This window comes from Ictidomys tridecemlineatus, chromosome 9, assembly GCF_052094955.1.
Source record: "Ictidomys tridecemlineatus isolate mIctTri1 chromosome 9, mIctTri1.hap1, whole genome shotgun sequence".
NCBI classification, from domain to species: domain Eukaryota; kingdom Metazoa; phylum Chordata; class Mammalia; order Rodentia; family Sciuridae; genus Ictidomys; species Ictidomys tridecemlineatus.
The window spans coordinates 95,236,618-95,249,751 of record NC_135485.1 but is presented as its reverse complement, the minus strand read 5'-3'; the positions used below and the strand labels follow the sequence as shown (position 1 = coordinate 95,249,751).

Here is a 13,134-nt window from a genome sequence, read left to right as displayed (position 1 = left end):
AACATGCTCAAGCTTGGGGCTGTTCCTTGTAGAGACAGTTACAGGTCCTACGGGGAGCAGTCGCCAACTGGCCGGCTAAATAAACACTCCTTAATTTGGACAAAACTAAGATTTGATGTGTTTTCTGAGCCACCTGGCCCACAACATTTATTGGTACATATTATTATACAGAATGGTGGGTATTAACGTGGTATAGTGGCACATGCATATAACATTATTTGATCAATGTCAACCCCTACAGTTCTTTTCTTTTATTGATAATATCACCCTAATTTTTCCTTGAGGAGCATTCCTAACTTTTCTTGAAGTGGTTATGAAATTGTTAGCCATGAAACAGGCATAAGACCCAGGACAGGCTAATATAATTTTTGAAGTTCTATATAGTTTTATCACCTGCGAAGAACTGTGCATCGCACAGTCAAGATCCTTTCCAGTTCCAACATTACAGGGATTTCTCTATGCTGAACTTTTATAGTCATACTCACCTTCTTTCCAACCCTGCCCAAAGTGTTTTAAGATCCTGTACTAAATAATCAATATTCTAAAATATACTGCAATCTTCAGAGGAAATGAATTAATATACAAACTAAACCAAATACTTATACCCCAAAATTATAATGAAATAAAAATAAAAGGCTGTGGATATATGTTGACTTTGAAGATTCTACATTACAACAGTATATTGAAATTGATTCAATCCTCTGACCATATTCAGGTCAATAGGAATATTTTTACTAATACTCATTTGTGTTTGTGCACATACACACGTGTTTATATATTAAATTTTAAACAATGTTATCACCTATGTAGTTTCCCTTATCCACCACCACAGTCAAGATATTCAATGATTCCCAAACACATCTTCACTGTTGCCCTCTTATAATTACATCTTTTTACCTACCCCCACCCCTGCCCCTGGCCACTATTTATACTGGCAATATGGCCTCAGGCATTTTCAAGATTCTGTCATTTAAAATGTTCCATGTGCTGGATGTAGTGATCACATGCCTGTGATCCCAGAGACTTAGGAAAGTGGGCCAGGAGGATTACAAGTTCAAGACCATCCTCAGAAACTTAGCAAGGCTGTCTCAAAATAAAAGGGACCGAAGATATAGTTCAGTGGTAAACTACCAAATAAATAAATAATAAAGATGTCAGATTAGTAGAATCATATAATATCTAATCTTTGAGAGTGATTTTTTATTCAACATAATTTCCTAGAGACTCATTTCTCTCCACCTTTAAAATGTAATATCTTAAATATTTCCTCTACATACAATGAGGATCACTTCAGATTGTAATTATAATGTGGTAGGCAGAATAAGGCCTATCCCCAAAGATGTTCACATCCTAATCTCCAGAACTAATGAATATGTTGGGTTACATGTGTTACATGGCAAAGCAGAAGTAAGAATGGAATTAAAGTTGATAATGAGCTGGTTTTAAAATACAGAGATTATCCTAGATTATCAAGGGAAACCCAATGTAATCAGAAATTGATCCTCAAGCCGTGTAAGGAGTTGAAGAAATTTTGATTAGAGTACAAAGTTTTCTTAATATGGTTACTAGATCTTTTGTATTTCTTCTTCTGACAAACTTTATCTCATTTTTTTTTTAAATTTTGTTATGGGCCAGGCTATATGAGCAACACTCAAACAGACTCCATTTTACTCTTTGTTTTGGGGATCCTCAAAAGTGAAAAAGGGAGATAGAAGGTTGAACAAGAGATGATGACATGAGGATGATAAGCACTCAGCCAACATGCCTGGCTTTGAAGAGGAAAGAAAGAGGCTGTACATCAAGGAGACCAGGTGGCCTCTACAAGTTGGAAAAGACAAGGAAATGGACTCTCCCCTAGAGTCTCCAGAACACCGTGCCCCGCTAACACCTTGATTTTAGCCCAGTGGGATCCATTTTAGACTTCTGACTTTCAGAACTGTTAAGATAATAAACCTGTATTGTTTAAGTCGGTAGGTTTATGGCTCTCTGTTATTGAAGCAATAGGAAAAAATACAAACTATTAAATGTGATTTTAAACATGTATAGAGTCAGAATAGTCTCTTATATTTAACCTATTTCCACCCATTCAATTATTCTTCCTTTCTGGATGTTATAACACTACTCTTACTTTCTTTGGAGAATGTTCATTAGTCAATCTTTAAAGGTAAGTTTACTGACAACAAATTATTTTAGTTTTCCTTTGTCTAAGAGTAATTTAAACAAAAATATGTGGCTCAGCTTTAGAGCATTTGCCTCCCACATGTGAAGCACATAAAAGTAAATAAACAAAGATATTTCATCCATGTATAAATAAAAAATATTTTTAAAATAATAAGTGAACCAAAGGTAGGCTTGGTGGCACACACCTATAGTCCTAGTGACTCAGAAGTTGAAGCAGGAGAATCACTTGAGCCCAAGAGTTTGAAGCCAGCCTGGTCAACCTACTGAGATCCTATCTTAAAAAACACACAAACAACAACTAAAAGAATGAACCAATGTTAACCATAAAATAAATTCATACTATCAATGCAGAACCCAGTAGATATATAGATATTAGTACCACAACTGGGCCAATTACTTTTTTTTTTTTTTTGGCCAAATTACTTTTTTAAAAAAAAAATTGACTAGAGAAAAGTATGTCACAAATTTTACAGTGAATGGAAATTGCAATTTGCTGCAGTATAGAAAAAGGAGAAAACTGTATAAAAATATTTTAAGTAATAAATTTGGCAATATTAGGAGACATTTTAAGTAAATACATATTATAAGAAATTTCCTCTTGATAGACAAAAAGGAATTAATAATTTAGTAATTTGAAATGGGAATTAAATATGCAACAAACTTTATTTATTTATTTATTTTTATTTAGAGATACTATGGATTGAACCCAGGGATGTTCTACCACTAAGCTACATCCACAATCCTAATTTTTTATTTTGAGACAGAGTCTCATTAATTTTCCCAGGCCAGTCTCAAATCTGTGATCCTCCTGCTTCAGTCTCCCATTTGCTGGGATTATAAGCATGTGCTTATAATAGTTCTGACAATAAAAATATTCTTAATATTTTTTAACAGAAACTGAGCTTATAATTTTAGCCAGCTAAAACTGTCTTGTATTCTTGCAGAAAGAAAGAAAGGGAGGGGGGAAAGAAGTACAGAAAAGAAAACAGAATAGAAGCACTTTTAGAGATAATAAAAGAAATTATTTTAGTCATAGAAATTTTGCCAGAAAAAAAAAATCTGAGGAAAAAACTAAAGAGGGTATTTTATGAACTAAACCACCAAACAACTACCCATAGATCATGAGCTTTCTCTAACAATATTAGACGATTTGATACTTTGAAAAACTGCAAGTACTTTTCTTTAATATAGATGGATCATGTAATATAATATTGCCTATGCATACCTTGGGTGTATTTGTGTCTCACAGGATTTAAAAATTATGAAGAATTGTTATGCACCCAGAGCAAACAAATCCTTGAATTTGTGGTGAAGAAACCTTTAAATCCTTTATAGCCATCAATAAAGAATTCCAGCTTGATAATTATTTCAACAATGATATGTATTGACCCATCTATGCTAGATTTTGAAAAACAGAATTATTGGAGTTTTAATACAAAGGATTACTGTTTCCTTTATTGCTTTGTTCCACTGTTATGGTATATATTAAAAATATTTGTGCTCAGTTTTCTAAGGCAGGTTCTATGAAAAGAGCTTTTGGTACAGACGTTTAGAAGTCTTAGTATATACATCCTAATGTTAAGAATCATGCCTGTAATCCCAGCAGCTCAGGAGGCTTGAGGAGGTGAGGCAGGAGGATCATGTGTTCAAAGCTAGCCTCAGCAATTTAGCAAGGCCTTAAGCAACTTAACAAGACTTTGTCTCAAAACCAAAAATAAAAAGGGCTAGGGATGAGGCTTAGTGATTATGTATCCCTGGAGTTCAATCCTCTGTAACAAAAAAAAAAAAAGAAAGAAAAAGAAAAAATCATTGCTAAGTTATAAAACTGTTGAAGGAAACAGAAGACCATGATTTTAGTGATCTTGTGTTCTTTGCCATTGCTCCTCAAGAGAATTACGAAAGAATTGAGTACTGTTAACTCCAATGTAATATTTTCCTGAAATGGAAAGAATGTTTGCTAAATATTCAATAATCAAAGATAGAAAATGTGATGATTGACATTTTCTCAGATATCACAATAAAAATAAATGAGCTAAATTATAAAGTACAGGATTAACCTTTAGACAGGTGTGGTGGTGCTCACCTATAATCCCAGAGGCTGAGGCAGGAGGATTGAGAGTTCAAAGCCAGCCTCAACAATTTAGCAAAGCCCTAAGTAACTCATTGAGACCCTGTCTCTAAAAAAAAAGAAAGAAATAGGGCCAGGGATGTGGCTCAGTAGTTAAGCAGCCCTGGATTCACTCCCCAGTAAGGAGAAAGAGAAGGATAAAAGCATTCAGCCTTTTATAAGCTAAAACTCTAAAAGAAAACATTCTTTTCCATTTTTACAGCATTTACCATATATCGAATTCCCATCTACATATAGATAAATTTCTGTACCTTTGGTTCCATTGGTCTATTCCTATGCCAGAACCATACTGGTTTTGTTTTACACTGTGCCTTAGTAACTAGCAGTTTGAATTACTCATATGCTGATATGAACATGACCACTAAAAATATTCCACCAAAAGAGTTTCTACACTTTCACTTCTAGTAGTAGCTCTAAGGTTTGGCCTTTTAAGTAATATTTTAAAATAATTCCACTGAAACTCCCCTTTGACTGCCTCTTCTTTAAGGGTGTTGTTCTCAGTGAATCGTTTAGAGCTGCGAGAAGAGTAAAAAGACAGGCTGTTCATATCAGATATATGGAAGATAAGCAAACCTCTGCTGAGCACCTGCTATTCTAACAGTCTCTTATATCAGAATGCTTTGGCTTCCAGTGATAAAAATCAGTTGAAGAAAAAGCTAAACAGACACAATTTTAAGAAGAAATGGAACCAAGATGGCTTAGGAGACAAAGGAACCAGTAGCTGGTCTTTCCAAGGAGAATGGCTCAGTTCCAGTCATTTTCTTCTCTCTGTGTCATTCCACTTATGAGTCAGTTGTTAGCAAAGAGAGTAAAATCTAGACTCAGCAGGTTCTCCTAGCCTGGTGCTAAGGGATCAGTCTCGCACTAGGAGCCAGTCCTTCATATCTAAATTCAGTTCCATTGAATTACATGTGTCTTCTCTGAGCAATCCTGCATCTTTCTCCTTCCCTGTTTGCTTGTTACCCAGAGTTGGCATCTATTTCCTGTCATTAAAGAACCATAATATTATTTTCTTTATCTTAGTTTAGGTAGTTAGACACCATCTACCCCATATTTCTCTTTCATACATTTCACCACATATTGCTTGTTGTGGTTTATTTTTGACTGAATCTTTATGGTAAATATAACATAAGTTTTCCTTAAATATTTTTTCCCTCTGCATTTGCTAGAATATAGAAGTTAAGGCTGGAAATTGGGGAAGGACAAAGGGCATGAGACACAAGCAGAAAACACAGAGAAAAAAAAGGGAAAGAATTTGAAAAAAATGGTGCAGGATAAGTTCATTAAAGTGTCATAGGGCTGGACAGGAGGAGTATATAATCCCAGCAATTTGGGAGGATGAGTCAGGAGATCTCAAGTTCAAATCCATTTCAAGTTCAAGTGCAATTTAGTGAGACCCCGTTTCAAAAAAGAAAGAAAAGAAAAAGAGCTTGGGATGTAGCTCAGTGGTATAGTGCCCCGGGTTTAATTCCCAGTAACACAAAACTAAAATAAACTGTAGTGGAGCCCTACCTTGGGGAACCTAGGACAAATAGCAGCAACAGTTAAAGATCTGGTTCAGTGATTAAAATCTTGCCTTGGGGATGGGGATGGGCTGGGAAGAGTTATGATAAATGGCCAAGGCTTTAAGAATTTAAAATTTTTTTGGAAAGAATGACATATGCAAAATCCAATTACAATAGAAAGTTCCTCAGGATTTATAGCAGTCCAAATTCTGAGGTAATGGTGCTTGGATCTCTAACAGATACAGAATTATCAAGAATAGTTTTGCTTTTTTGTAAAGTGAATGAGTTCTTGCTTGGATAATTTATATTTGGGAGTTGGAGTTAGGAGATAACAAAAGTGGTACAGAGAAGGGCAATTAAGCATGGGAGTATCATCACCTCTTAGTGGGAGATGCCGTTGTTTCAATTCGGTGTTCTCAGCCCCTGGCACTGCCCTGCCACACAAAGAACCCTCAAGTGCTTATGAATAAAGGAGTAAGTACATGAATGAATGAATAAATTAAAGTAACAAAAAAATCAGAACCTGTGAATGATGTTTAAGGATTTCAGAGATGCTACAAGTTTGCAGGAACTATGTGATATATACTCTCACATAATTCAGCTTGACTGAAATATTCCTTAAAGATATACTCTGTGCTTTGCTTTGCACCTGTTCTTGAGGAGGATACAAACACAAGGCCCAGTCTCTACTTCTATAGGCACACCAATCCTATATGTAAATAGGAAAAATTACTGCATTAACAACAATAACTTAAGATCAAAGATACCATATGGCCAAAAAAAAAAGTGTAAGATAAAGAATTTGAAGGAGAACACATGTCTGGTTGTGGGAGATGGTAGAATAGCCAACATTGAGGATGTGACATTTGAAATACACCTTGAGGCACTGGTAGAATCCTCAAAGACACAGGCATTTCATGAAGAAGAAATGGCATCAACAAAAACATGGAGGTGCTGGGCATGGTGTTGCATGCCTGTAATCTTGGAAGCTGAGGCAGGAGGATCATGAGTTCAAAGCCAGCCCCAGCAATTTAAGGAGACCCTGCCTGTCTAAATAAAATACAAAAAAGGGCTGGGGATATTGCTCAGTGGTTAAGCACCCTTGAATTCAATCCCCAGTACCAAATAAACAAATAAACAAAAACATGGAAATGGGAATATACAGGATATGCCCAGTTGGGCAGATTGGGATGTTGTTGAATGTCAGGCTAAAGGATTCTGAATGCAAGTGTTACATGGTTAAAAACATAGTTTTAAAGAAAATGGGTTTACACAGTTTTGTATGACCCTGTTGCTTAAAGAATGGTGGAAGGCCAGCAGCATGGACCTCACAGAAGAGTCTACTAGAAATGCAGAGTCTCAGGCCCTGCTCCCAGACCCACTTGTCTCTAAATCTGCCAAGTAGCAAGAACCCCAAGTAATTTGTTTGCACGTTAAAATTTGAGAAGCACTAATGTAGAATCCATTAGAAGAAGACTTGACCTAAGGAAACCAATTAAAGGACTAGGTTAAGGTAGAGGAGTAGAGATGTGACAGTAGATCCATCAGGGCTAATGATGGAGAGCAGAAAGGCAAAGTCATAAATGGCACAGGCTGGATGGTGATGGTATAATCCTGCCTCACTCATTTTCCTATCAAATCACTCGCTGGCTCGTCTTTATTGAAGACATTGTGTCCTTTTCATATATTTTTCTTCTCTTTGCTCCTTCTCTTCATTAGCAGGCACTACTACTTTCTGATTGCCGAAAGGCCAATGAGAAATTTTCCTAGGGATGCAGGCTGCACCTTCTGCTGTGTCTGTGAGCTGGAGTAAAGAAATCACTGAAAGAGATTAGAAGGGAGAAAGAATAGTGAAAAATACCTTCTCTTAGATTTCAGGGGTTTCCTCCTTTCTGAATTTAATACAAATCAAACAGGTGTGCATTCAAGGCGTGCAAGTGTGTCTTCATCAGCTTTTAATCATCAGCTTCAAGAAAATTCAGATCTCTCAGAAAAGGGGAAAAGTAAACAGCTGAGCACTGTGACTCATTTACACTTCAAATATACTTTGAATCGGTTATTCCTCAATTAATCAAATAGCTGGTGTATCCCTAAAGTAGTATAAAGTGACACGCTGTGTGAAATCAATTTTTCTTTCCAAAATCATTAAATCCAGTAGCCTGTGACTATATCCCTGCTAATTCTGGTACCAGTCCTTTCATCCTCCATTAACTTTGGCACGCCTAACAGGCTGTCAAGAATAATTTCCCAGGACGTAAATAATTTAGAAATTAAAAATTAATAAATAATAACAGAGAACTACTGGGAAATAGGCTGGGTCAATTAGTGCGCTCTGCATTCTGTTTCTTCGCAGCAGGGGGGGCAGCCACATTCGTTACTTGAATCTTTCCTTCGATTCTGAGGTCTGATTTACAGCTCTTCATTACTGGATCCAGTCAGACGCAATTACCTCCATTTCTATCTCAGTTCCTAACTTCAAAGAAACGAGCGTTTTCTTGTCTGCTTTTTTTCTCCTTGCAGCAGGCTCAGCTTGACATCCCTGGAATTTCTTCCACGCAGACTAATTAATAAGTCTTCGACTTATCATATTCACTTCTCTTCTTTGATGTGCTACCTTAGTCAATCATCCCATTTAATTAGAATTTCAATGATAACTTTACTTATCTTGTGGCTAGATGTAAATTAAAATAACAGGATTTTAATTCTCTTTCGTATGGGGTTATGACATTTTGGAAGAAAAAGTTTCAACACAAACATGATATTATATACTTTTTATGTGGGGGTGGGGGAGTGTTCTGCAAAATTATTTTCCTCTTGCTACAAAATAGTACTGCTGTTGAACAAGCAATAGTGGAAGTGTACTAGATTTTTCTACAGCATTTCACTAAGCCTTTCCCAGTTAAACTGTCTTAATTTGCATAAATAATTGGACAAAGACACAGGTTTTGTGGTCCCCAAAGGCAGCTAGCTGTTTATGAGGAAAAAAGTATCTCCATGAAGGCAAGGCTTTGATACACTGACCCCTTTAACTCGTTCCTCCATTTTCTGTCAACCCATGCTATTTTCCATTTTGGTAAATTCTATAGTGCTTCTTTAGAATTCTCCAGAAGACCACAAAGAAATGAAAAGTTTCTCTTCAAAGCCCAGAAACATTAGGAAGGGACAAGATGTGACAGTGATGTGCAAAATTGGTTAACAAGAGAGAGCAGAAAGCAAAATTTCATTTCTAGAAAATAATACTAAGACCAAAATTTATTGAGCATCCATTGTGAATGAGCCTTAGTGGTATGTGTTCCTCTGTTCATTCTCCCAGCTCACCCATCATGTAGGATTATTATCCCCACATGAAAAATAAAGAGACAATCCCAGTAAGGTTACCCTGCTTTCTGATGGCCAAAGCTCATGAAGAGGAAGAAATCAAAAGAGATGGCATGAGAAAAATAGAGTCGAAGCCTTTGAGCATAGCATTTAAAATCTTCCATGATCTGGCTTCCGACTATCTGCCAAACTCATGCTCTTTGTACTCTACACCATTAATTCATCCAAAATCAACCTCCAAGCATTAACACACTGCCAGAATTTAGTTCATGCCTTTATACCTTATTAATAATATATATCTAATTAATATATTTTTGATGGTTGCTTTAATGTTTAGAGACATTGTCAGAAATTCGGTCATTATGGTTATAAATTAGTAGGTCTATTTGTATCTAAAATAGCAGTAGTGATCTCCATCATCATAAGTACATTATTTTTAAATAGCAAGTACAAAAAGAAAATCATATATTATATATGTATGACTTTATATATAGGTATTATATATAGATATATATGTATATGCATATATATGTTTTAGAAGAAAATAAGCTTTTCTCAGTTTCTTAAACACCCCCCACAACCAGGGAATAAAATTATTAGCTGTTTTGTTTCTTTTATTAAAAAAAAGTTACTAACAATAGGAACATCTATGAGAATTTCCCACAATTATTCTTTCCTTGATCTTTCAATCATTCCCCTCCTCTACTCTCAGTAACAATGTCCAGCAAGACAACAGAGAGTACAATGACCAACAGAAACTTATTTCATTAGTAAGACAAGAAACCGCTGCATTAATGTCATTTTGAAGCTAACCTATGGGGGATTTAATACAGTTGTTCTCTAACAATAGAACTTGGTTCATTTGCTACTTAAGACATGATTATTTAAATTGAAGTTAATTGGTTTCCTTACTTCCCTTTAGGGCTTTAGGCACAGAACATTTCTATTAGAAAAATCTAATTTGTTCTCAAATTCCTAGTCTAAAATTTACAGTGGTTAAAATGCGCTGATATTTTAACTATTTGTAGCAACAGTTATCTCTAAACTCCAGCTCAAGCTGACAAAGTAATTAAAGATGCAGTGACACATTTAGCAGGATTCAATAGTAGTTCAAGAGAAAACCCAGAGCAGCAGAGAAAGTGATGAGTAGGGGGTCTGTATCAGGGCCTCAGAGGCTGAGAAAATCTTGGGCCTCTCCTGATACTTAAGGTTCTCAATGTCAATTTTAAAAATAAAGACATGCCAGAGAAAGATCACTAAAAAATATGACATATTTCAAATGTTTACATTGAACCAATTAATGCATTAATACCTAAGAATTTAATGTAAATACTATAATTGAGCTTCCTGCAAATAATCACAAGGTTAAAAAGATATATTAATTCATGATGCAGTACAGGCTATGAGGCATAGTAATAGGATAAAGTGCAAAAGTTCTACAGTGAAAATCTTTCATTGTCCTGACTGTATCTAATAATTGTAAATTTTTTTATTTGAAGTTCAACTTGAATAGGAGGCTCAAGTCCAAATGCCCCCTCTCACCATTCCTTAATAGGCTCCAATTTCTTCCCATTATTTTTTAAAAAATATTTTAAGTGCTTACCAAGCAATGCTCCAGGCATTATAAAAATATCAGTTAATAAAGAAAGGTGATACATGCCTGTAATCCCAGGGGTTTAAGAGGCTGAGGCAGGAGAATCACAAGTTTAAGGCCAGCCTCAGCAACTTAGTGAGGCCCCAGGCAACTCAGCAAGACCTTGTCTCTAAATAAAATGTAAAAAGTGCTGGGGATGTGGCTGAGTGGTTAAGTACCCCTGGGTTTAATCCCCAGTCCCAAAACAGGACAAAACATCCCCAGCCTTGTGGAGTATATTTCTAGTGAAGACAGACAATAAACAGCAAACAATAAGCATAATAAATAAATATATACATGTTAAATCTTAAGTGTGAAATAATAGGAAAAGTTTGAGGGACCTAAGGGTGCCGGTAGAGAGAGCAAAATTTAATTCAAATGAGCCAGAATAAACCTCACTGCAAAAATGACCTTGAGCAAAAATGTAAAAGAAATGAGGGTGAGCCATGCATATACCTAGAAAAACAGCAATCCAGGGACAGAAACAGACAGTAAAACATGGACATCAAGTTGCCTTTGTACAAACTGGAAAAATGATTCCATTGTCCCCAAAATATTATGCACTACATTAGTTGTTCTAAAGAGGAAATTTATCACCTTAGTAGGTAGTGTGAAGGAAATTTACAAATCCAATACCCATTCCTGACATAAAAAGTAAATTAAGAAATGCTAATTAATGGCTATTTTCTTAATACATAACTTAATGGAGAATACCGAAAATTTTCCTACTAAAGTCAGGAACAAGGCAAAAAGGACCATTAGCTACACTACTGTGGAGTACTGTTATTTGTGGTATCAGCTAATGGGATTGGACAGGAGGTATAAGAACTAGAAACACCAAAGTTAATTTTAAAAGTTAATAATAAGAAGAAAAATTTAGTAAGGTAGCAGGAAAACAAAAAATCCATTGCCTTCAATTTAAAAGAACATAGTGAATGGAATAATGGAAAAAAAGTCATTTACATTAGCAACAAAGCAAATAAAATACCTAGAAACAAACTTAATAAGAAACATACAAAGCCTATATGACAAAACTTTAAAAACTGCAAAATCCACACTGGGCTCCAAAGTTGTTAACAGTTGTCATTGACAAAAGGCCAAGATTGCTGTGAATGCTGTCCTCACAGATACGGAATGGAAAGATGTTGACTTTGAGCTCAACAAAGTAGAAGACAAAGTGTATGGGAGGCTGGAGGACACCAAACTTATTCAGGGTGTAATCGTGGACAAGGATTTTGACACCCACTTATGCTGAAAAAAAAAATGGAAAATGCTAAACTTGCAATTCTCACATGTCCTTTGAACCATCTAAACCAAAGACAAAGCAAAACTGGATGTACTCTGTGGAAGATTTTAAAGCCCTTCAAAAATATGAAAAGGAGAAGTTTGAAGAGATGATTCAACAAATTAAAGAAACTGGTGCTAACCTAGCCATTTGCCAGTGGGGCTTTGATGATAAAGCAAATCATTTACTTCTTCAGAATAACCTGCTTGCAGTTCATTGGGAAGGAGGACCTGAAATTGAGCTGATTGCCATTGCAATGGGAGGATGGATTGTCCCTTGATTCTCAGAACTCAAGCTCAAGAAGCTGGGCTTTGCCAGTCTGGTACAGGAGATTTCATTTGGCACAACTAAAGATAAAATGCTTGTCATTGAGCAGTGCAAGAATTTCAGAACCATAAACATCTTCATTAGAAGAGGAAATAAGATGATCATTGAAGAAGCAAACGGTCCCATCATGATGCTTTGTGTGTCATCCAGAACCTCATCCTCGATAACAATGTGGTGTATAGAGGAGGTGCTACTGAAATAACTTGTGCTTTGGCAGTTATCCAAGAGGCAGATAAGTGCCCAACCTTGAAGCAGTAGATCATGAGAACTTTTGCAGACGCATTTGAGGTCATCCCCATGGCCCTTTCTGAATACAGTGGCATGAATCCCATCCAGATGATGACTGTAGTCCAAGCCAGACAAGTTAAGGAGATGAACCTGTTCTTGGAATTGACTTTTTACACAAGGGTACAAATGATATGCAACATGTCATAGAAATCTTGATTGGCAAAAAACAACAGATCTATCTCTTGCAACACAAACTGTTAGAATGATTTTGAAGCTTGATGACATTTGTAAGCCTAGAGAATCTGAAGAATAAAAAAGAAGTTTAGAATAAAATGTAGTAGCAAGATCCACTATTGCAATTAAATAAATGAGTGTCTTGTGATGCAGCTACAGTTATTTATTATTATTACTTCCCTTTTTCAGATACTTCAGATGTTTGGTAACCATGATTTCACCTGTTCAGAGCTGTGTAATTGTAACAGAATGCTGTTTCACAAGCTTTTGTATTCATTAAAAAGATCTCTTTAAA

The 13,134-nt window shown here is 35.8% G+C and overlaps 1 pseudogene; it reads left to right on the top strand.

The window, feature by feature from the left end:
* Window positions 1-11,708: 11,708 nt before the first annotated feature.
* On the top strand, window positions 11,709-12,918 carry LOC101973701 (T-complex protein 1 subunit epsilon pseudogene; annotated as a pseudogene).
* Window positions 12,919-13,134: the final 216 nt, after the last annotated feature.